At 45.7% G+C, this 6,503-nt stretch overlaps 1 long non-coding RNA gene across 1 annotated transcript; it reads right to left on the minus strand.

Moving 5' to 3' along the window:
* Positions 1 to 291: 291 nt before the first annotated feature.
* LOC141139360 (uncharacterized) lies at positions 292 to 5,788 on the minus strand. Its single transcript, XR_012243752.1, has 2 exons — positions 5,068 to 5,788; positions 292 to 694 (listed from the first exon to the last, which is right to left on the minus strand). It is a non-coding gene; the product is annotated as an uncharacterized lncRNA (long non-coding RNA).
* Between the last annotated feature and the right edge of the window lie 715 nt (positions 5,789 to 6,503).

Consider the following 6,503-nt stretch of genomic DNA (forward strand, 5'->3'; position numbering starts at 1 on the left):
GTGACAATCTACTACCAGCTATGCTAATAATATATTGTTAGACAGGGTTGGTAAAGGTTGGCACACTCAGCCTGAGGACTGACAGCTGTTGGACTGTTGCCAGGGCATGTTAAGAGGAAGTGTTGCCAACCTACCAGATTGAAATTTACTGACACAACACCCAAAATTTACTGGCATTTCCAAAAGTTACAAAATCACAGTTTTAAGCGCACATTTTACTATTTAGGCTACAAACAAGTAAAATATGCAATTAGCGGTGTGATTTAAAGGTAGATATTAAGGCAAAAAATATATATATCTTTTTTTTTATTTACGATAGTAAATACAATCGATTTACACACACGTGAAATTGACTCTCATAGTGACACTGACAGCAGTGTGCAGCAGCACAGATGATAATGACACCTCACCGATATGACACGTCCCCTCCTGAGTTACAGTGACAGTCTCTCTCTACACCAGATGGTCCCTTCAGTCCAAAGAGCACTGACAGTCCTGCTCCCAGCTAGAGAAATATTACACCAATTCACATCAGTCCCCCCTGCCCTTACAAGAAGTCAGAGCTTCCCGGTGAGATAACCCAGGCGAGTTCAGATTCATATCCGAACATGGCTGAGCCCATCCTTAGTCTGGACATGAGCAGAGATAGGAGGACCAGGTTATGACACCAAAACAGGAACTTCAGTTGGGTTTTCTGTAAAAAAAAAAAAAAAAAAAAAAAAAAATCAGCAGATACAAATACTATAAATACATATTTTACAAATCAGTAGCATGTCCAGGATCCAGAGCTTCCCGCAGCCAGTTCTAAATACCGCCACCGGTCCCGACATCACCATCTTTGATACAGGACTTGACTTTGACTTTCTAAGGAAGGAAGAATATACCGTTGGAAAATTATTATATTAACTATCCATGAATTTTGACCCCGAAATTATTGCTCTCACACCGACGGTCACAGTGATACTTCACATAAATGCATCCTACGCAGAATGTTTGCAATGGGGTGATTTTACAATTTTTTTCACTTAAAAAAAAAAATTTACACTTTTTTATTTCCTTTCTTTAAAGTGGAACTTTAAATTGCTCTCACACCGACGGTCACAGTGATACTTCACATAAATGCATCCTACGCTGAATGTTTGCAATGGGGTGATTTTACAATTTTTTTCACTTAAAAAAAAAAATTTACACTTTTTTATTTCCTTTCTTTAAAGTGGAACTTCACTTCTAAAAAAAAAAATAAATAAAAAATAAATGATCCCCTGCAACAAATATTGCAACTGTTGACCTTTTAAAATGGAGGTACTGACCAGTCCCTGCTATCATTCAGCAGACGGTTCTTCGCACTTCTTTGGGTCCCCAGCACCTCCATCTTGGGATTTGGGAGTCTACTGTGACTTCCTGAACAATCTCAACCGGCACCCCGCTGTGCATGCATGAGATTGTGCAGTGAAATAAGACTGGTTCTGCAGGCTCCTTGCATGTGTGACATATCCTAGAAGGCTGGGGGCAGAGAAGGGGGCGGGGTGAGCAATGTCATTCTTGCCCATGTGAGATATGAGGAAGTGGGAAGGGGGTACCTGTCCAAAAAGGTAGTGGCTCCCTGAAATAAGAAAACAAAACACATTTCAAAGTGTTTAGGGTGGGGAGGTGGATAAAGCGGCACTTCACTTAAAAGTGAAGGTCTGCTTTAAAAGGCCACTCCGGGATCAATGTCACCCGGCCACCTACCACCATCTATGTGATTGTTGGAAAAAAAAACCCATCTAAATGCCCATTTTTACATAATAGGCCGCAGCCCAGAGTCTTCTCCTAATCCTATTCTGCTTGGTGTCCTTTGATGGGCAGTGATATGGACAAACAGTATGACCGTCGGCTGGGTCCTCTCAGGAGTTAGAAGATGACCAAGATCATGAGAGGGGGAAGGTAGGGGATTGGAGGGCACAGGGCACCATGGCAATGCTGGATTAGCGGTCCTGCACACAACTGGTAGTAATAAGGGACCTGGATGGGGGACTTAGGTGAGTATTGCCGTCTTCACTGGGTAAGAGGGAAAATAGACAGTCAGCACCGGTTTGGAAAGGGGGGGAGGGGGATGGGGTAAAAAGGTTGTTTTACTCCTGAGTGGGGCTTCAATATAACATGCTGAAGATAGAAAGCAGCATAGATCATAATAATAACACAACCTCAATTCCAAAAAGTTGGGACGCTGTGTAAAATCTACATTAAAAAAGCAATGATTTGCTAATGTGTGTAATGAAAATCTCCTGTGCTGCCTCAGCGTGTTCCACACCAACCAGTTTAATTTTTATAATATGTTGTAGTGCTACTTTTTAGTACCTACAACGTCTATTAAAATAATAATGACAAAATATTACATACACAATATATATGTGTGAATAATGAAAAGGGGGCAGTGACAGATCGACTGTTCATACAGAGTATGAACAGACGATCTGCTATCTTCCCTGCACAGTCCCCATCCCCCACAGTTAGAATCACTCCCTAGGACACACTTAACCCCTTCACTGCCAGTGACATTTTTACAGTAATCAATGCATTTTTAATCGCACTGATCGCTGTATTACTGCCAATGGTCCCAAAAATGTGTCAAAATTGTCCGACGTGTCCGCCATAATGTCACAGTTACAATAAAAATTGCAGATCTCCGCCATTACTAGTAAAAAAAAAAAAAAAAAATGCTATAAATCTATCCCCTATTTTGTAGACGCTATAACTTTTGCGCAAACCAATCAATATACGCTTATTGCAATTTTTTTTCTTTTTTTACATTTTTTTTTTATATTTACAAAAATGTGATGGGTGCACTCACTGTTGTGAGATACTGTGTATGTGTGTGTATATATATATATATATATATATATATATATATATATATATATATATATATATATATATATATATATATATATATATATTTATTTTTTTAACCACTTGACCTCCTGGTCTTTTTCTGACACATATATAAATAAAGCAGAAGCCCTAGAGAATAAAATGGTGGGTTTTGCAAGTTTGTTATGTGACACGGTAATTGCACAGCAGTTTTTCAAACACTTTTTGGGGAAAAAAAAACACACTGTTTTACATTTTAAGGCAAAAAAAAAAAATACATAACCCAATTTTTGGTGAAAAATAAAGGATGTTACTCTGAGCCAAACATGTCACGCTTTAAAACTACGCACGACCGTGCAACGGCAACAAACAATGTCAATTTTACTATCCATAGGTGACGCTTTAAAAGCCTTCACAGGTTTCCACTTTAGATTTACACAGAAGGTCTGCTTCTAGAATGACTGCCCATGATCTGACCTTTGCCGTTTCACCTTACACGTGTGGGAGCAACGCGTGCATTCACCTTTGCACAAGGGCACTTTACTTTAATATATATATATTTTTTTTTTTTTTTTACAATGTCCTCGCTTTAAAAAACACATTTTTTAACTATTGCTGCTGTCGAAAACAATGTAAGTACTTCCTGTGACAGCAATAGGCATGTGACAAGTACTCTTTATGGAGCGATCTGGGGTCTATAAGACCCCAAATCCCTCCTCTGCACTTAGAAGCATTTGATCACACCAAGATCATTATCACTTCTGGGTTACTATATTATAGAGCCCAACAAAGCTGATCGGGTCTTTTCTGGGCTCTGTGATCAGCTGGCAGAAGCGCCAGCTGGTTGATCAGGACTTCCAGTGGAATGGGAGATCCCAATACAGCCACAGAAAGCGGCAGGAGACATCCCCTCTTGCTGCTTGTAAAAGCAGTCCAGCGGCAAATTAGCCACTAGGATTACTTCTACAAGAAAGCTGACTGTCTGCTCTAAAAAAATGGTGCCGGGGTGATGTCTGCAGTTGTAAGCATCATCCTGGTATAACAAGATAAAGCCTAGTGAGGTACGGATATGTCACAGGGCGGCAAGTGTCAGAACACAACTTGTGTCTTTTATTTCAGGGGTCCCCATCAGAGTTCCCCCCTTAAATCAGGTGTTCTTATCAGAGTCCCCCCTTAAATCAGGTACTCCCCATCAGAGATCTCCCTTAAATCAGGTGTTCTTATCAGAGTTCCCCCTTAAATTGGGTGTCCCCATCAGAGTCCCCCCTTAAATCGGGTGTCCCCATCAGAGTCCCCCCTTAAATCGGGTGTCCCCATCGGAAGTCACACAATCATTTCCGGGAATTCTCCTCCTCCATCACACATTATTTATTTATTTATTTTTTAAACGTGCTGCACATAGTTTATTTAATGCAGCTAATAATAAAATTAAACTGGACATCAGTGAGTTGGTGTTCAGGCAGAACTACCCAATCACAGTCTCTACCAAATCACAAATCCTGCCTTATGGAGGAGGGCACGTGGTTGTGATGGGTTGGAGAAATTGACAGAACATCGGCTCTCCCCTCCTCTGAGACGAGAGCCGTGTGACGTGGTAAATAAAGGGGCGGGCCAATCCTCATCGAGGAGGCGGGCGCGCGAAGGTTGACCATGGGGATGGCTGCGTGCGCTCCGCAGTGTTGACATTGGGTTGCTAGGTAACCCGCATGCTGTGCCTGAGCAGCCGCGCGGCGCTGATTGGCCGGTACAGCCGGCTTCTGCAGTCTGTCAGATTGTAATGGACGGGAGTTGAAATTGGTGGCGGGGTCGCATGTCCAAGACAGCTGGGCTGCTCCTTGAGCCCGCACCGCCCATCCAATGTACCGCATGGCTGGGGGGCGGAGACTAGAAGTCAGCAGAGAGCGAAGGGGAGGAGCTGGAGAGGAGAGCCCACCCCCTCCCACCATGGCAAACACCTGGCATCTGTAACCATGACAACACCTTGGGGCGTCTCTCACTCTTACACGACTCCGCCCCTGTTCTGAGATATCTATTGGCACCTTTATCCCAACACCGGCGTAGAATTAAAATCTGGGATGGGGGGTACAGCCTGCCTAGATCCGCCCATGGTGACTCACTTTCCTCCGATCCTTTATTAAAAATGTCGGACTCGGCTTCAGTAAATGCCCGCCCCCTATCTCTCTAATCCCCTAATTACAATCTCCGCCCTCTTACCAGCCAAAGGCGTTCCTTTAGGGAGACATCAAGGTGGGCGTGACGGAGAACAGGCGAATCAGTCCGCTCCTCTAGCTGGCTAATCGCTGACTGAACCTCCCTCAGAGTGACGCACTAAGTTAACGCCCTCTCGCCGCGCGCTTGCATCTGATTGGCGGTCTCCATAGCAGGCTCCGCCACTTCATTTCTGCTATCAGCTCGCGGCCCTGCCGCTGTCTGATAGGCGTGGCCTGTGTTTTGCTCCTCCCCACATTCTCTGGCTGGCACAAAGTAGTGATAGTGGCTGACGACTTTGTGCTTTTCATCGATGCAGAAAGAGGACCAGGACCGGAACTAGGGGCGGGGGTGGCGCCTGTGCCTGAGGAGCCGTGCTGAGTGGCCTGTGATTGGCCGGTACAGCCGGCTTCTGTAGTCTGTCAGATACTAATGGGCGGGACTTAAATTTGGACAGCTGGGGGGCTCCTTAAGCCCGCGCCGCCCATTCAATGTATTGCATGACTGGGGGGCGGAGACTAGAGGTCAGCAGAGAGCGAAGGGGAGGAGAGGAGAGCCCACCCCCTCCCATCACGGCAAACACCTGGCGTCTGTAACCATGACAACACCTTGGGGCGTCTCTCACTCTTACACGACTCCGCCCCTGTTCTGAGATGTCTATTGTCACCTTTATCCCAACACCGGCGTAGAATTAAAATCAGCCTCCGCCGCGTCAGGAGTGGAGAAGGGCTATGGGTGGGAGGTGCAATTACAATCTGGGATGGGGGGGGGGCGCACAGCCAGCCTAGATCCGCCCATGATAAGTTTCCTTCGATCCTCTATTAAAGATGTCCGACTCGGCTTCAGTAAATCCCCGCCCCCTATCTCTGTAAATCCCCTAGTTACAATCTCCGCCCTCTTACCAGTCAAAGGTGTTGCTTTAGGAAGACATCAAGGTGGGCGTGACGGAGAACAGGCGAATGATGCGGCTCCTCTAGCTGACTGACTGCAGACTGAACCTACCTCAGAGTGACGCACTAAGTAAACGCCCTCTCGCCGCGCGCTCGCACCTGATTGGCGGTCTCCATAGCAGGCTCCGCCACTTCATTTCTGTTGATTCTAAGCTAGCGGCCATGCCGCTGTCTGATAGGCGTGGCCTGTGTTTTGCAGGTCCCTGGCTCCTCCCCCATATTCTCTTGCTGGCACAAAGTAGTGATAGCGGCTGCCGCTGACGACTTTGTGCTTCTCATCGATGCGCTGCAGGATGAGGACCAGGACCGGCACTAGGGGTGGGGCTTTTGTCTGAAGAGCCGTGCTGAGTGGCCTGTGATTGGCCGGTACAGCTGGCTTTTGTAGTCCGTCAGATACTAATGGGCGGGACTTAAATTTGGACAGCTGGGGGGCTCCTTAAGCCCGCGCCGCCCATTCAATGTATTGCATGACTGGGGGCGGAGACTAGAGGT

This window comes from Aquarana catesbeiana, linkage group LG04, assembly GCF_042186555.1.
Source record: "Aquarana catesbeiana isolate 2022-GZ linkage group LG04, ASM4218655v1, whole genome shotgun sequence".
NCBI classification, from domain to species: Eukaryota; Metazoa; Chordata; class Amphibia; order Anura; family Ranidae; genus Aquarana; species Aquarana catesbeiana.